Genomic DNA, 16,549 nt, shown 5'->3' with positions numbered 1-16,549 from the left:
GCAATGGATATAGACTGTATCTTTTGTAAGTGATTATAGGGATATTTCAATTTATGTCCTGCCCTGTTGGTGTGGCTAAGAAATTGAACATACAGTGCTTTACTTTCTTTCTGTCTCCACCACCAATGGCTATGGGTGTTGTTGTTGTTTAGTCGTTTAGTCGTGTCCGACTCTTCGTGACCCCATGGACCAGAGAACGCCAGGCACTCCTGTCCTCCACTGCCCCCCGCAGCTTGGTCAGACTCATGCTGGTAACCTCGAAAACACTATCCAACCATCTCGTCCTCTGTCGCCCCCTTCTCCTTGTGCCCTCCATCTTTCCCAACATCAGGGTCTTCTCCAGGGAGTCTTCTCTTCTCATGAGGTGGCCAAAGTACTGGAGCCTCAGCTTCACAATCTGTCCTTCCAGTGAGCACTCAGGGCTGATTTCCTTCAGAATGGAGAGGTTTGATCTTCTTGCAGTCCATGGGACTCTCAAGAGTCTCCTCCAGCACCATAATTCAAAAGCATCAATTCTTCAGCGATCAGCCTTCTTTATGGTCCAGCTCTCACTTCCATACATCACTACTGGGAAAACCATAGCTTTAACTATACGGACCTTTGTTGGCAAGGTGATGTCTCTACTTCTCAAGATGCTGTCTAGGCCTGTCATTGCCCTTCTCCCAAGAAGCAGGCGTCTTTTAATTTCGTGGCTGCTGTCACCATCTGCAGTGATCATGGAGCCCAAGAAAGTAAAATCTCTCACTGCCTCCATTTCTTCCCCTTCTATTTGCCAGGAGGTGATGGGACCAGTAGCCATGATCTTCGTTTTTTTGATGTTGAGCTTCAGACCATATTTTGCACTCTCCTCTTTCACCCTCAATAAAAGGTTCTTTAATTCCTCCTCACTTTCTGCCATCAAGGTTGTGTCATCTGCATATCTGAGGTTGTTGATATTTCTTCCGGCAATGGGTGAGAGCTGGGTAAAGGGTGGAGCATGGGAACAGATGGGAAATAGGAAACTCTGAAAGGGTGGCAGGTGCAAGAGTGGGGCAAAGGGCTTTTCTTCACCATTTGTACCCCATTTCTTTCACTCCACCCTGTATGTTTGTGCAGCTCCCACTTGCTGATCTTTACTTCTTTTTCTCTGAACTGTGTCCAGTGTCTTTGAAATAAAATATTCCTAGTCAGCTTTGCAAAATGGTATGACTTGAATCTAAACTGCTCTTCCATAAGTGGCAGGCATTTCTCAAATTCTGTTGATTCTGCCTCCAACTGCAGGCCCCACAACAACATTGCATGCCACTCCAGGTATGGCTTTTTTGGGGTGGAAGACGAGTGACTATTGTGAGAAGGGGTGGGCAGGAAGCACAAGGAGATTTCCATTTGCACTTCTTTGGATTCTTCTGTATAAGCCTTAAAGGCTTTGGAATGACTTTGCTGACAGAGTAAAAGCAAAGCTAATTATCTCTAGAGCACTTCAGAATCTAATTTTTCAGAAGTACCAGCTTGGGATTTTTAATTTTAAACCTATGATTTATGAGCTGGTGGCTGTTACACTGAAGTGCTTACACTTGATTATAAGTGTCTTTATCGAAAATGATCAGTCTGTTTCTTATGCACTTCAAAAAGAATTTCTCCCAAATGGCATTATGTCCATTTTAGTTTATCTAAAAAAGGCTTTCCCAACCTTGGGATCCCAGATATTATTGGGCTACAGCTCCCATCATCCCTGACCATTGGCCACGGTTGCTAGGGGTGATAGTGGTCAAGGTACGTGTGTTTCATATGGATCCTTTGTAATGCTGTAATGTATTTATGTTTCTGTTTTTAAATGTGTTGTAAGACCTTTGGGTAATATGCAACTAATAAGTCAAATAAATAAATTATCCAACAATATATGGGGACCCCAGGCTGATCTTTCCTGTTTTAGAGATTAGAAGAATGAGAAATTTAATTCTTTTCAGAGGGGCATACAAACCATTGTTCTATATAGCCCAGAACTTGTTCCAGTGTATGAACTGAAAGCGCATTAGGCCCCCACCTTGCTTGAAGTTAAACAATAATTACAAGGGTATTAATAAACTACCAATCTGTAAAAATAAATATATATAAAGGCAGTCTACACCAAAATACAATCAAATCAGTACATCAAAATTGTGGGTGCGTGCCGGACATCAGTAGGAACAGTGTTCCAAAATGCAGATGCCACTGCACTGAAACTTTGGTTTGAATGCAAGCGAAACAACTGCAAGGCAGCTGCAGGACAGTCAAGATGATATTGCAGCAATCTGGTTGGTGTGTAAGGGTCTTTCAGGTGACCTGGTCCTAGGCCAGCTAGGAGGTTGTTGCTGTTGTTACTGTTATTTTTTGTAGCCTTTTTTTTGTATCCTATGATTTTTGAGGAGACTGTTCAATTTAGTTGTGTAGCTTTTGATGTTTTGTTTATTGTTTATGACTACATTTGTTATGTATGTTTTATATATATTTGTAAGCCACCTTGAGCATGGTTTTATCTTTGAAAAAGTGGCATACAAATAAAATGATTGATTGATTCACAGCCTTTAAGAAGCCCTTTGAAGTTTAAAAAAACTTTTACAGCACTCAGATCAGCTGTACTTAATTTGTTATTAATGAACTATCTTTTTTCTTTCTTCTTTGGCGATCACTTGTAGCTAAGTAAGATTGTCTTCCATGAATATGGTCTTAACAGTGAGTCCGTAAGTGACTGGAGGCCAATTCTAGATCCGCACATCCTTCCATAGTGGGGACATAGGTTTCTGGGTGGGAGGGGAGTTGATCACGGTGAGGGTTTGCCAAACCTGCCTTCCTCTTAGCTTGTTTCTTCCTTTTGTCCTGAGTTTGTGCTTTTTCAAAGTTCATGACACCTTTGGTAGAGGCTATTCTCCAATAGGAGTGCTCGCGGGCCAGTGATTCCCAGTTGTTGGTGTTTAAAGAGACTCTCAAGGCAAATCTTTAAAAATAAAATGTAGACTGCTTTTGCTGTCCACTGGCATTACACTTACCATTCTTAAATTGGGAATAGAGTAGTTGCTTTGGAAAATGACAATCAGGCATCTGAACAACTTGACCAGTTGGTCATGTAATGAACTTGCGGTATATGTCTGTAAAATGTACAGCATTAAGACTAGACCGGGAAAGCAGATAATGATTCTAAACCAGAGATACAGGAAAAGGAAGAGCAATTTTACTGGGTCATTCATTTTGGGGGGAATGATCTGCTACACTAACTAGTTGCTGGTAGTGTACAAATAAAACAAATAGTTCAGATTGGGCCAACCTAATGCTTGGAGATCTCTGTGCCTGATTTTAAAACATCAGGTTGAGTCTGGTACAAGTGGCTCTGTAGGAGGTTTTCTTCAAAGGTTTGTGATATTTCTAAGAACAAATAGAGTTAGCTCTGTGTGTGTGTGTGTGTGTGTGTGTGTCAGTGTCAGATTTTAGCATCCTATTTCTAAAAAATAATAATACCAGCTGTTGGAAATTAGTTATTTTATTCCCTCCCCCCTTTGCTCTTTAATATTGTATCTGTCAGATATGTAACTCTTAACAATACACAATAGCAACAGAATAGAAAAGGAGAGTGGGCTTTTCATTGAGATGCAGCAATATTTTGTCTATGTGTTTACATATTTTGAGTATAATACAGTTAATATATAGTAACATTTTTCATTTTATATACAGTAGTATGTTACAAGAAACTAACATGAAAAATAAATGTGAGCTTATATAGCATTCTTACAGTTCTTACAACATTCTAAGTTGCAGTTGCATTTGATCCATTTGATCTGTCTTAAAGGGGGAATAGTTTATCTGGGTTTAGGAAATCATGATGTGTGAGTTGAAAATACTCAACATGCACATCTATGCAGATTTAGAAATGGATGCTAGGGTAATAGCATGTTTTTATTCCTGTCCGTAGTCTGCTTTTAATGTCTGTAATTCCGTGAATTATTGTTGATTTTCTTAAGTTGAAAGTCTAAGAGATCCAAGTATGATCAAAAGCTGATATGATAGAATACATATATAGGATTTGATGTACTAGTTACCTGGAGATCTAAACAGAGGTGGTATGTCTGTTGATGTGTTGATGTACTTAAGGGTAACATGCCTCTTTATACCAGGGCATTCTCTAAACAATAAAGCAGGCAAGGTTAAATCACTTCTTAATATTTTATTTGTCCATCTCAGTCAGGAGAAATGAGGCTGTATTGTCATATTGTGATAGTTACAATCATTGTCTCCGTGTCATTAAAAACAGTAATCATAACTTTTGCGTTTTGTATGCCATGTTTGAAAGAATAAGAAAACAAACAAACATCACGAGTAGCAATGATAATTCCTAAAATACTGTCTATCCACTCCCCACTCCAGGGCACCAGAGTGCATATATTTTTCTTAAACAGAATGACATACCAGTGCGCTATCAGATGCCAATCAGATAAAGGTCAGCTATTGCACTCCCAAATAAGCCAGAACATGTAGGGAATAAGTCATTTGGACACATCTGTGACTTTAAAAGAAAGGAATGTGGTAGGAAAATGCCTAACATCAGCTATAATGCCTAATACATTATATATTTAATAAGTGTAAATTTGCATCAAACAGAATCAGAGACATTTGAGAGTTTTCTCACCACTGTTCCACCCACCCCCCTTTGTAAAAACAGGTAAAAGCAAAGGGACATAAAACCAAAAAGAGTTAGAGACTATCATAACGGCAGAACACACTCAATCTTTTTCATTTCAATGGGTTTGTGTTGGATAATATTAATAATAAGAACAATCTATGGCATTTTAAACTTCGTGGGAGTGTTTTTGTTTGTTATTATAGTATTGTATATCAGATGAGGTATAGAAATTTAATTAATGATCATGTAATTGATGATGATGACCATGATAATAAAGTTGTAATCCCTACAAGCCTCTAGGGAGAAAATGAGATGTTGCCCCAGCAGGCCTTGGGTGGATTGTAAATATTTAACCAAATGCATTAAAGTTCTGCAATGTGACTAGCAAAAAGCACATAGATATCAGCACCTCTGTCTTGATGAAGAAATATTTGATTATTTCTGAATATCTGTCTACATTTATTTCACAATTACTGTATTTGGGAAATGATATTTATGCAGATTGGCAATATCTTTCCTAATTATTTTATCATTACAAAATACTTTTATAAGCTTGTTTCAGCTGCAATGCTATGTCATGCAATTCTGTTGAGTACCCTTTTGCCTAGTTAACTGGCAAAGATCTGATTTATGAAGAGAATAAACCTCTAGATCACAAACACTTCCCTTTTATATGTCTTATATCCCAGTTTTATGTTGGAGTATAAAAGAACTTTATTTTGCCACTTTAGTATGATTCATATGATCAGTTTTCTCACAGTATGATAATATTTATGGAATAATTTCATACTGGGATAATCACAGAATCCAGATCGCAGGGCAGAACCGAGATTGCAGAGCTTGTAGGGCAGCAGCTGAAGAAGGAGCAAAAAGGGTTTTCTTGTGTGTGTGTTTCTTGTGGCTGATTAGCTGCTTTCCCTGTGCAAAGGTGAGAGGGGGCAGGGTTTCTGTTGAGGTAGGTGATTAGCTGTGGGAGGAGCTTATCAGAGCTTGCAGGGTAGCAGCTGAAGAAGGAGTTTAATCCATCTTTTAGATTTAGGGGAGCTAGTCTCAAACGTTTGTTGGGGGAGACCTAGGTTTTTTTTGGGGGGAGTTATTTGTCCTGTCTTCACGCTTTTTATGATGGAGGACCGCTGTAGTCACCCCCAATGACACGTTCTCAAGATGGAGGGTGAGGGAACAGCTGCAGTCGCCTGCGGTTCCTGCACAATGTTTGCCATCTTGCCAAAGGTTGCAGGCAGTTTACCTGCAGCAATTGCATGTTGACTGCCCTCTTAGAAGACAAAGTCCAGCAACTGGAGGAACGTGTAGCTACGCTCCAAAGAATTGGAGAGCTGGAGCTCTTCTTGGAAGCAACAGAGCACACCGTCTCCACCAAGGAGGAGACAAGGGACTCCCCTGAGAAGGAGGCTAGTTCACCAACACAGGAGCCAGATATATGGAGAAACGTGACTCAAAGAAGTAGGAGGCCCAGGGTTCGCTCTGATTGTTTAGAAATACACAATCGCTTTGAGGTCCTCTCCCCTAGCATAGAAGACTCCATTTGAGGATCTCTCCCTCATTACAGTCGATCAGGTATATGAAGACGAGCAGCAAAGTCAGTCCTCAGGGAATGTGCAGGCGACCTTGGAACGGACAGCTCACGGAAGAACCCCGACCAGACCTAAGAGGAGGCGTGTAGTGGTGATAGGGGATTCCCTACTGAGAGGAACAGAAGCAGTGATCTGTGGGCCTGACAAGATGTCTCGGGAAGTGTGCTGTCTCCCCGGAGCTAAGATCCAAGATGTAACTGAACGACTGCAAGGAATCATAAAACCCACTGACAAATACCCCTTCCTCTTGGTTCATGTGGGAACCAATGACACTGCAAGCAATAGACTACGAGGCTCTGGGCAGGAAATTGAAGCAATTAAATGCACAAATTGTCATCTCATCTGTCCTCCCAGTTGAACGACATGGTCCAGGGAGAGAGGGAAAAATAGTGGAAGTGAACAGCTGGCTTCGCAAATGGTGTAAACAGGAACGGTTTGGATTCTTAGATCACGGACTGCAGTTTCTTGAAGATGGACTTCTGGCAAGCGATGGGCTGCACCTCACAACGGTTGGGAGGAATGTTTTTGCCAAAAATCTCAGAAACCTCATCAGGAGGGCTTTAAACTGACTAATGTGGGGGAGGGAGACAGTGCTCCTGAAGGTAGGAGTCTTATCAATTGATGAAGATGATCATCCAAATGTCATAGACCAAATGGAGCAAACAGCACGCAGACCTAGTGGTGGGAGGAAAAAATCCTTAAATAAGAGACACGGGGGAATGATTAATGGACTTCAATGTCTGTACACTAATGTGCAAAGCATGGGAAATAAACAAGATGAGCTTGAGCTCTTGGTACAGCAAACTAAATATGACATAATAGGCATCACTGAAACCTGGTGGGATAAGTCCCACGATTGGAATGTAATAATGGAGGGATACAATCTATTTCAGAGAAACAGACCAGACAAGAAAGGAGGAGGAGTGGCGTTATATGTCAGGGATGTGTATACCTGTGAAGAGATCCAAGATTTAGAACCTCAAAGCCAAATTGAGAGCATTTGGGTCAAAATTAAGGGAGAGAAGAATAACAGGGACCTCATTGTGGGAGTTTACTATAGATCCCCAAGCCAAACGGAGGACATAGATGATGTCTTCCTGGAACAGATGGCCAAGCATGCAAAAGGAAGGGAGATAGTAGTAATGGGGGACTTCAATTACCCGGATAGTTGTTGGATGTCAAACGCAGCCAAGAGCATAAGGTCAAACAGATTCCTCACTGGCCTTGCAGACAACTTCATTGTCCAGAAAGTGGGAGAAGCAAAAAGAGCAACAGCCATTTTAGATCTGGTGCTAACCAATGTTGATGACCTGGTTAGTGGGGTAGAAGTGGAAGGATCATTAGGCGCGAGTGATCATGCTCTTCTGAAGTTTACTATACAGCGGAAAGGAGCAGCCAAGCATACTAGGACTCAATTTTTTGACTTTAAGAAAGCCGACTTCATAAAACTTAGGGAAGTGCTGGGTGAGATCCCATGGACAGTAATACTAAAAGGAAAGGGAGTTCATGATGGCTGGGAGTTTGTTAAGAGGGAGATAGTAAAAGCACAACTTCAGGCAATACCAATGAGACGGAAACATGGAAGGTGCCTAAAGAAGCCAGGGTGGCTATCTAAAGAACTTTTAACTGAGTTAAGATTAAAAAAGGATGTGTACAAAAAATGGAAAAGGGGGGAAAACCACCAAAGAGGAATTCAAACAAATAGCCAGCACGTGTAGACACAAAGTCAGAAAAGCTAAAGCACAGAATGAACTCAGGCTTGCTAGAGAGGTTAAAAGCAACAAAAAAGGCTTTTATGGGTATGTTCGTAGCAAAAGGAAGAACAAAGAAACAGTGGGGTCACTCAGAGGAGAAGATGGTGAAATGCAAACAGGGGACACAGAAAGGGCTGAACAACTCAATGCCTTCTTTGCCTCAGTCTTCTTCGATAAAGAAAGAAAACAATGCCCGACCTGAAGAATTTGGAGCAAATGATTCAGCAGAGGAAACACAGCCCAGAATAACTAAGGAGATAGTACAAGAATACTTGGCTAGTTTAGATGTATTCAAGTCTCCAGGGCCAGATGAACTGCATCCAAGAGTATTAAAAGAACTGGCAGATGTGATCTCAGAACCACTGGCAGTCATCTTTGAGAATTCCTGGAGAACAGGCAAAGTCCCGGCAGACTGGAGGAGGGCAAATGTTGTCCCTATTTTCAAAAGGGGGGAAAGAGAGGACCCAAATAATTACCGCCCAGTCAGTCTGACATCAATACCAGGGAAGATTGTGGAGCAGATCATTAAGCAAACAGTCTGTGAGCACCTAGAAAGGAATGCTGTGATCACCAATAGTCAGCATGGATTTCTGAAAAATAAGTCATGTCAGACTAATCTGATCTCGTTTTTTGACAGAATTACAAGCCTGGTAGATGAAGGGAACGCAGTGGATGTAGCCTACCTTGATTTCAGCAAGGCATTTGACAAGGTTCCCCATGATATTCTTGTAAAGAAGCTGGCAAAATGCGGACTTGACTATGCTACCACTCAGTGGATTTGTAACTGGCTGACTGACCGAACCCAAAGGGTGCTCATCAATGGTTCCTCTTCATCCTGGAGAAGAGTGACTAGTGGGGTGCCACAGGGTTCTGTCTTGGGCCCGGTCTTATTCAACATCTTTATCAACAACTTGGATGATGGACTCAAGGGTATCCTGATCAAATTTGCAGATGACACCAAACTGGGAGGGGTGGCTAACACCCCAGAGGACAGGATCACACTTCAAAACGACCTTGACAGATTAGAGAACTGGGCCAAAACAAACAAGATGAATTTTAACAGGGAGAAATGTAAAGTATTGCACTTGGGCAAAAAAAAATGAGAGGCACAAATACAAGATGGGTGACACCTGGCTTGAGAGCAGTACATGTGAAAAGGATCTAGGAGTCTTGGTTGACCACAAACTTGACATGAGCCAACAGTGTGAAGCGGTAGCTAAAAAAGCCAATGCAATTCTGGGCTGCATCAATAGGAGTATAGCATCTAGATCAAGGGAAGTAATAGTGCCACTGTATTCTGCTCTGGTCAGACCTCACCTGGAGTACTGTGTCCAGTTCTGGGCACCACAGTTCAAGAAGGACACTGACAAACTGGAACGTGTCCAGAGGAGGGCAACCAAAATGGTCAAAGGCCTGGAAGCGATGCCTTATGAAGAACGGCCAAGGGAGCTGGGCATGTTTAGCCTGGAGAAGAGGAGGTTAAGGGGTGATATGATAGCCATGTTCAAATATATAAAAGGATGTCACATAGAGGAGGGAGAAAGGTTGTTTTCTGCTGCTCCAGAGAAGCGGACACGGAGCAATGGCTCCAAACTACAAGAAAGAAGATTCCACCTAAACATTAGGAATAACTTTCTGACAGTAAGAGCTGTTCGACAGTGGAATTTGCTGCCAAGGAGTGTGGTGGAGTCTCCTTCTTTGGAGGTCTTTAAGCAGAGGCTTGACAACCATATGTCAGGAGTGCTCTGATGGTGTTTCCTGCTTGGCAGGGGGTTGGACTCGATGGCCCTTGTGGTCTCTTCCAACTCTATGATTCTATGATTCTAGGATAGGTCTACAGTTCCTTTCTCATGCACCAGAAACCAGAATTCAGTTGCTCTTGCTGATGCCATGGTGGGCAGCAATGTTAGTTCATTGTAGCAAAAAAACCACCCACCACCAAAGAATCTCATGGATCAAGTTTCTAATGTTTACTGACACTGGATGATAATTGCTAAAATTCAAAATGCGTACATGAGTCAATGCAAATCATATATGCAAATATCTGATTTATGCATATAAGACATGAGGAGCAAATGAGGTGTCCAAAAAGATAAAACGCAAACATACTTCAAAGCATACAAAAGTTGCAATACTTGTCTAAACATGAATGCTTTTAGCAGGTGCCGAAGAGTGCAGTGAAGACGCCTGCTTAATCTCAAGAGGCAGGGAGTTCCAAAGTGCATGTGCTTCCACACTAAATGATCACATTCTTCCAAATGCAGATATTTTTTCTGGTCCATTGGCTGTAATAAATTGAAGTGACGATTAGTTGAGAGACACAAGAGCCTGCCAGTTTGATTGGGGGAACAGGGGATGAGCTGTGGAAGTGGCTGCTTAACATTTTTTCTTTCTACTGTTCCTAGACTCCAATCACCCTCCTCTAGCTGCTGAAAATACCTTTCTCTTTTAAAGTGGTGACAATGTGTGCCTCCTGACACACAGTGATTCAGGAGTGATTCAGTCACATACCAGAATGTTAGGTTTGTGCATTTAAAGAGGATTAAGGCACTCTCTATCATCCTAGGCCAACAAGTGCAATGAACTCCCCCCCCCCGCCCCATTTGGAAAGCGACGAGGAAATACAATGAAAATGTGAGACAATTATACAACTAAAAGGAAGATCTGTCTAGATCAATCTTGCCCTAGATTACTTCAAAGTACATTACGCCAGCCTGCAGCAAAAGGGGTGAGTATCTCAACCTCAGGGCCCAGCTGCAAACAAGATTCAAGGCTGGAGGCTATAGATTCTCCAACAGAGGACTCAGACAAGTAGCCATGTTAGGTTCAGGGCTTGGAGCCTGCTGCTGAAGAACCACTGAGTCCACAGAGCGTGAGGCTGACGATCAGGAACTCCCAGAAAAACCTCCCTTATAGCATCAAAGGCATAAGGCTCCCCAGCCACCTTCCCCTAAGAAATCAAAGGTCTCCCACAGTACGTCACCTGTCCAGCAGCCTTGGAAGTACACTAGGTGAGAAACTATAAATGGAGGAGTACCCATCTTCAGGCCAGAAGACCGGCATTTTAAGAATCTGAAAATTATCGACAACAGAGTGGAGCCTGGAAGAAGTGGAGGTGGGAGACTTAAAAAACTTAGTCTGCACTCAACGTTTGCTGGGGTGAGTTGTTCACTCAGAGCAATCAAGGGTCCAACAATGCCTGCCTTCTCTGTGGGATCTGGCATCAGACCACAACCTGACAGTGGGTAAGGATGGGCAATGGAAGACAGTGGTTGTGTCCTTGTGGGAAGGACCCATTTCAGTCTTTCCAATGCAACCAGAGGCATTAAGTTAACTCTTAGGTCTGCCCAGGTGCCCCTCTGCTTCCCAGCCATCTCCTACTTGGCTGGGAGGGGAGAAGAGATGCCAGGATGCTTTCTTCCACCACCATCAGAATGGGCACAAAGAGGAGAATCCTGTGTACAGTGGTACCTTGGGTTACATACGCTCCAGGTTACATACGCTTCAGGTTACAGACTCTGCTAACCCAGAAATAGTGCTTCAGGTTAAGAACTTTGCTTCAGGATGAGAACAGAAATCGTGCTCCGGCGGCACGGTGGCAAGAGGCCCAATTAGCTAAAGTGGTGTTTCAGGCCTCCATAACACGCACAGACATTTCCCCTTACTTTTTAGGAGGAAAAAAGTGAGTGTTATGGTGCAAAAAATACGGTAATTACTTCTCTGCTTGGTGATCCTGTTTTAGTTTCAGGTCTTGCCATGTGATGCTCATGTGTTTAAGACTGGCAATACCACAACTCTTGATGCAACACTGGCACATCTTTTCCTCTGAGATATGGCTGTCGCTGGCTCTTCTTTTCTTTTGGCGCCAGCTTAAAACATGCCTGTTTATTCAAACATTTGGAAATGGTTAGCTTGGGAATTTTATAGATGATTCTCTGTAGTTTTGTGATTGATGTTAAATGATTTTATCTGCTTTTATGTTTTGTTTAATAGATTTGTTGTTTTAAATAATTCTTTATTGCTTCACCCTGAGATCCCATGACAAAGAGTAGGTTATAAATATGTTAAATATTTATAATATAAATATACATATTTTAAATCATACTCACTTTTGCTGAATCCCACTCATAACATTTGGGGTTTGCTAAGCAGACTTCAGAATCATCCTGCAAGAGTGGACCAGCTGATCTAGAACCGCAGAACTGGATTCATTTCTGCTTTCAATTCTAGACACCAAAATCTATGACAATTATCAAGGGTTTGGTGGAATATTGCTCTTTTGAGCCTGCTCAGGACAGTTGGTACTCTGCTCTTGTACTAAACTATAGAGCAGAGTGGTCCAACACATGGCCTGAAGCCCGCATGTGGCCCTTGAGGCCTTTTTTGGCAGTCCTCAGCAACATTTGATACCGACCGCCTCCCCAGCCCTTGTACTGCTCTCCCAAAGCCGAGTAATGAGGTGCTGGGCTTTTGAAGGCAGTGTGAGGGCTCTGAAAGGGTCCCAGAGTCCTCCTGCCTCCTTCCCAAAGCCTAGTTAGCACATTACCAGCTTTGGGAAGAAGATGGGAGGGCTCTAAGACCCTTTTTATAGCCTTGTACCTCCTTCCCAAAGCCTAACACTTCACTTAGCTGGCTTTAGGAAGGCAGCATGAGGGCTGCAAGAAAGTGTCAAATTTTGGCCTTGCTCTCCTGTGTGACAAGTCAGTGTACAGCCTGCTGGATCCATGTCGAAGTACTCTTGTGGTCCGCTTGGTATGAAAAGTTGGACTGCCCTGCTATAGGGTGTCCAACAGCTAGTACAGTTTCTGTCCAATATATGCTCCTGATTTGATCATTGTGTCAAGTACTTGATTGTTGTAAAGTGAATAATCTCACTCTGATGTAACCCAGCTTTTTTATTGTTTCCAAAATATTTACCACAATATTCTCAGTGATTTTGGAAATATTTTCAACAGCCCAACTAGGGTGCCTCATGATTAATGCGTTAGTACTTCTGCTGTTGGGCAGCAGCAGTGCTATTATCACTCTTAAAAATTATATCTTCTCTTCACTCAGAGCTGATTACAGCAGCAGCAGTAAATATTGTGCTCTCTATATGGTATTAGGCTACAACTCCCATCAACTCTGTCGGTAATGCTGGGTGGGGCTAATGGAGGTTGTAGTCAGACAACATCTGGAGAGCTCCATGTTGGGTATCTGATATGGGTATGTAAATACTCAGGTGGTTTGACTGTGATGCCTTGAACAAGAATAGGAAATATGAGTATGGATGCAATCCAGGAACAAAATGCTCAGTTCAGGTGTAGGTTGCTCAGTCAGATCTCTTACAGCTTAATAGTACTTTTATGTATATTTCTGTTTTGACTACAACTGGAATACATTACCTTGAGTTCTAGACAGAGATTAAATAGAGATATAGCAGATTAAATAAACAGTAGACAGGGAGATGAATTCTTTATAGGCATATCACGATGCTTTAAAAATAAAATGCAGGCTTTATATTGTGGGACTGATCCAGTGTTATGAAATAGGGATAGAGATACCTCTATTAAGTGCTTTTTTCTGGGGGGACACAGGGGTACACATACCCCTAAATATTTTGTGAATTATTGTACTTTTGTCCATTTACTGTATTTATTTCCCCCGATTTGAATTATTAAATGGTGATTTTTCTGGAGTCAAAATGAGAGTACCCCTAAACATTTTTAAAGAAAAAAAGCATTGCCTCTATGCATATTATATCAGGAAGCAGTCTTTCCGTAGCAGGAAGACAGCAAGATGGACTGTATCAAGCAATTCTACGAAACTATAAAAGCTGGAATGAACACAAGAAATGTCAGGGACAGGACACAGCTAAGCCCTGAATAAGCTGGTTTCAGCTTTCAGTTCTGGAGATGGGTAGACATTTAAAGGGGAAGCTATAAATCAAACTCCTGGGATGTAGCCTATTTAGTCATTATTAGAATGAGCCACCATTGTGTATATTTGGCATGTAGCAATAGAAAGACATTAAAATTATGTATGTCGATAATCAAAATTTCATGTCAAGAAAGATGGATTCTCTGTATGAATTAATCATTTATGCTGCTTCAGTTAGTCACAGGGAGAGACAGAGGGCTGTGGCTGCTGGGTAATGAGTAGGCTTTTTTTCTAGCTTTAAAAAACTGATTAGATTTTATTCACACACTTTGCAGCCCAAAGAGCAACTTTAAGTGTCAGAAATTTTATTTTAAATGCAAACAACATTATTCAGGGCTGACTTCTGTACCCAGTACAATCTTCTTGTGCTTGAGTGGCGATGCTGTGCAGAATACAAGCATCTCTCCCATCTGTAGAAACCATCCTTGGGCTCAGCATGCAAAAAGAGAGCAGGAAATAATAGTGGCATTCTAAGCCACATCAAAGGAGTATCCCCTCCCCACACCAGAATGCTGTGAAAATGACTGATTCAAGGATGCTAAACATCAATTGTCATCTAGGATATGTGGCAAAACAGTAGCTGTTAGGATTAACCAGAGCAAACCTGAATTAGGAATTGAGACTGATCAGCTGATTAGCAATGGGGATTAGGGAATTAGTGGATTAGGGAAAAATACAAAGTGGATTAGAAAAAACATCTGAGGATATCAGTGTAATCTGCAGTCTAATCCTAGGCTGAGAGTGCCTCAGATGAGGTACATCCTCTTGATTTAATTTAAATACTTTTATTTAATTTGGGGATTGAAAAAAACTTCAAACCTTAGAAGCACGTGAAAAAAACTTTTTTGAGGCAATTGTTCTTGCATGGTGGGGAATCTTGGGAGCCGTAGTTTGTTCAGTGTGTTGAGTGTTGTTAAAGTAAAGGTAAAGGTACCCCTGCCCGTACGGGCCAGTCTTGACAGACTCTGGGGTTGTGCGCCCATCTCACTTAAGAGGCCAGGGGCCAGCGCTGTCCGGAGACACTTCCGGGTCACGTGGCCAGCGTGACATCGCTGCTCTGGCGAGCCAGAGCCGCACACGGAAACGCCGTTTACCTTCCCGCCAGTAAGCGGTCCCTATTTATCTACTTGCACCCGGAGGTGCTTTTGAACTGCTAGGTTGGCAGGCGCTGGGACCGAGCAGCGGGAGCGCACCCCGCCGCAGGGATTTGAACCGCCGACCTTTCGATCGGCAAGTCCTAGGCGCTGAGGCTTTAACCTTTAGCGCCACCTGCGTCCCGTTGAGTGTTGTTAGGAGACCTGTTTTCCCCCTCAGAGAGCATACAGGTTAACATTTACAGACATCCTTTCTCCTGCAGCCACCTGCACCCATCAAGAAGCTTCTCTGGATGGTAGGGGGCTCTCCTGAATAAGGTTTTGTTGTTTAGTCATTTAGTTGTGTCCGACTCTTCGTGACCCCATGGACCAGAGCATGCCAGGCACTTCTGTCTTCCACTGCCTCCTGCAGTTTAGTCAAACTCATGCTGGTAGCTTCGAGAACACTGTCCAACCATCTCGTCCTCTGTCGTCCCTTTCTCCTTGTGCCCTCCATCTTTCCCAACATCAGGGTCTTTTCCAGGGAGTCTTCTCTTCTCATGAGGTGGCCAAAGTATTGGAGCCTCAGCTTCATGATCTGTCCTTCCAGTGAGCACTCAGGGCTGATTTCCTTCAGAATGGATAGGTTTGATCTTCTTGCAGTCCATGGGACTCTCAAGAGTCTCCTCCAGCACCATAGTTCAAAAGCATCAATTCTTCAGTAGGTTGGGGCATTGTGGACTGCTGCCAAAATCAGAATTGGATCCTAACATAAATTGAAATAAGGAAGTTCACAGAAAGTGGGTTTCTCCTCCCCTACAGCCCCCACCTGTGTTGTTCAGGAAGAGCCTTTAAGCACCTGGAGAAGCTTGCAGAGGGAAGGAGGGGACAGGGTACTTTCTTTAAGTTTTTTATTTAAAGGCAGTTATAAACTTCTAAATATTTTGAAATCTTAGCGACTTGGAATTCAAGCCATTACTTTTAGAAATTGTATCAAAAGGGTTTTTTTTTTTTGTATTTTATGGTTTTACAGTATGGATTTATGGATAGCTTGTTCAGTTCTTGCTTGGCATAGAATCATAGAATCATAAGGGACAACACAGATCATCTAGTCCAATGCAATGCAGGATTTCTTTTCCCAACGTGGGGCTCGAACCCATGGCCCTGGGATTAAGAGTCTCATGCTCTGCCAACTGAGCTATCCCAGAGCTGCCCCACATGGTAAAATAATGACACCCCAAATTTTTTTTTGAAAGAAAACATTGTACACTGAAAACAGCTATAAGTTAAGTACACTGAAATATAGATTTCTTACGAAAAGCAGTTTCCCATTAAGGCACTACAAGCTGGCTGTGAAAGTTAAAGCAGAAATTTGTGAAGAAATTGCAAGCTGGTTTTTTTTAAGTCCTCCTTTTCCTTGTGTATTTCTGGATGTAGACTATAAATATTAAAAATATGTTATTTATATATTAATAAATAACTTTTTTATATTATATTTATTACTATAATATGCATTTATATTATATGAAATTATTATTTTATTATTTTATTTTATTACTCCTGAATGACTTACATCTGTAG

The sequence above is a fragment of the Podarcis cretensis genome (assembly GCF_951804945.1).
Source record: "Podarcis cretensis genome assembly, chromosome: 3".
Classification (NCBI taxonomy): domain Eukaryota; kingdom Metazoa; phylum Chordata; class Lepidosauria; order Squamata; family Lacertidae; genus Podarcis; species Podarcis cretensis.
This window is presented reverse-complemented; position numbering follows the sequence as displayed.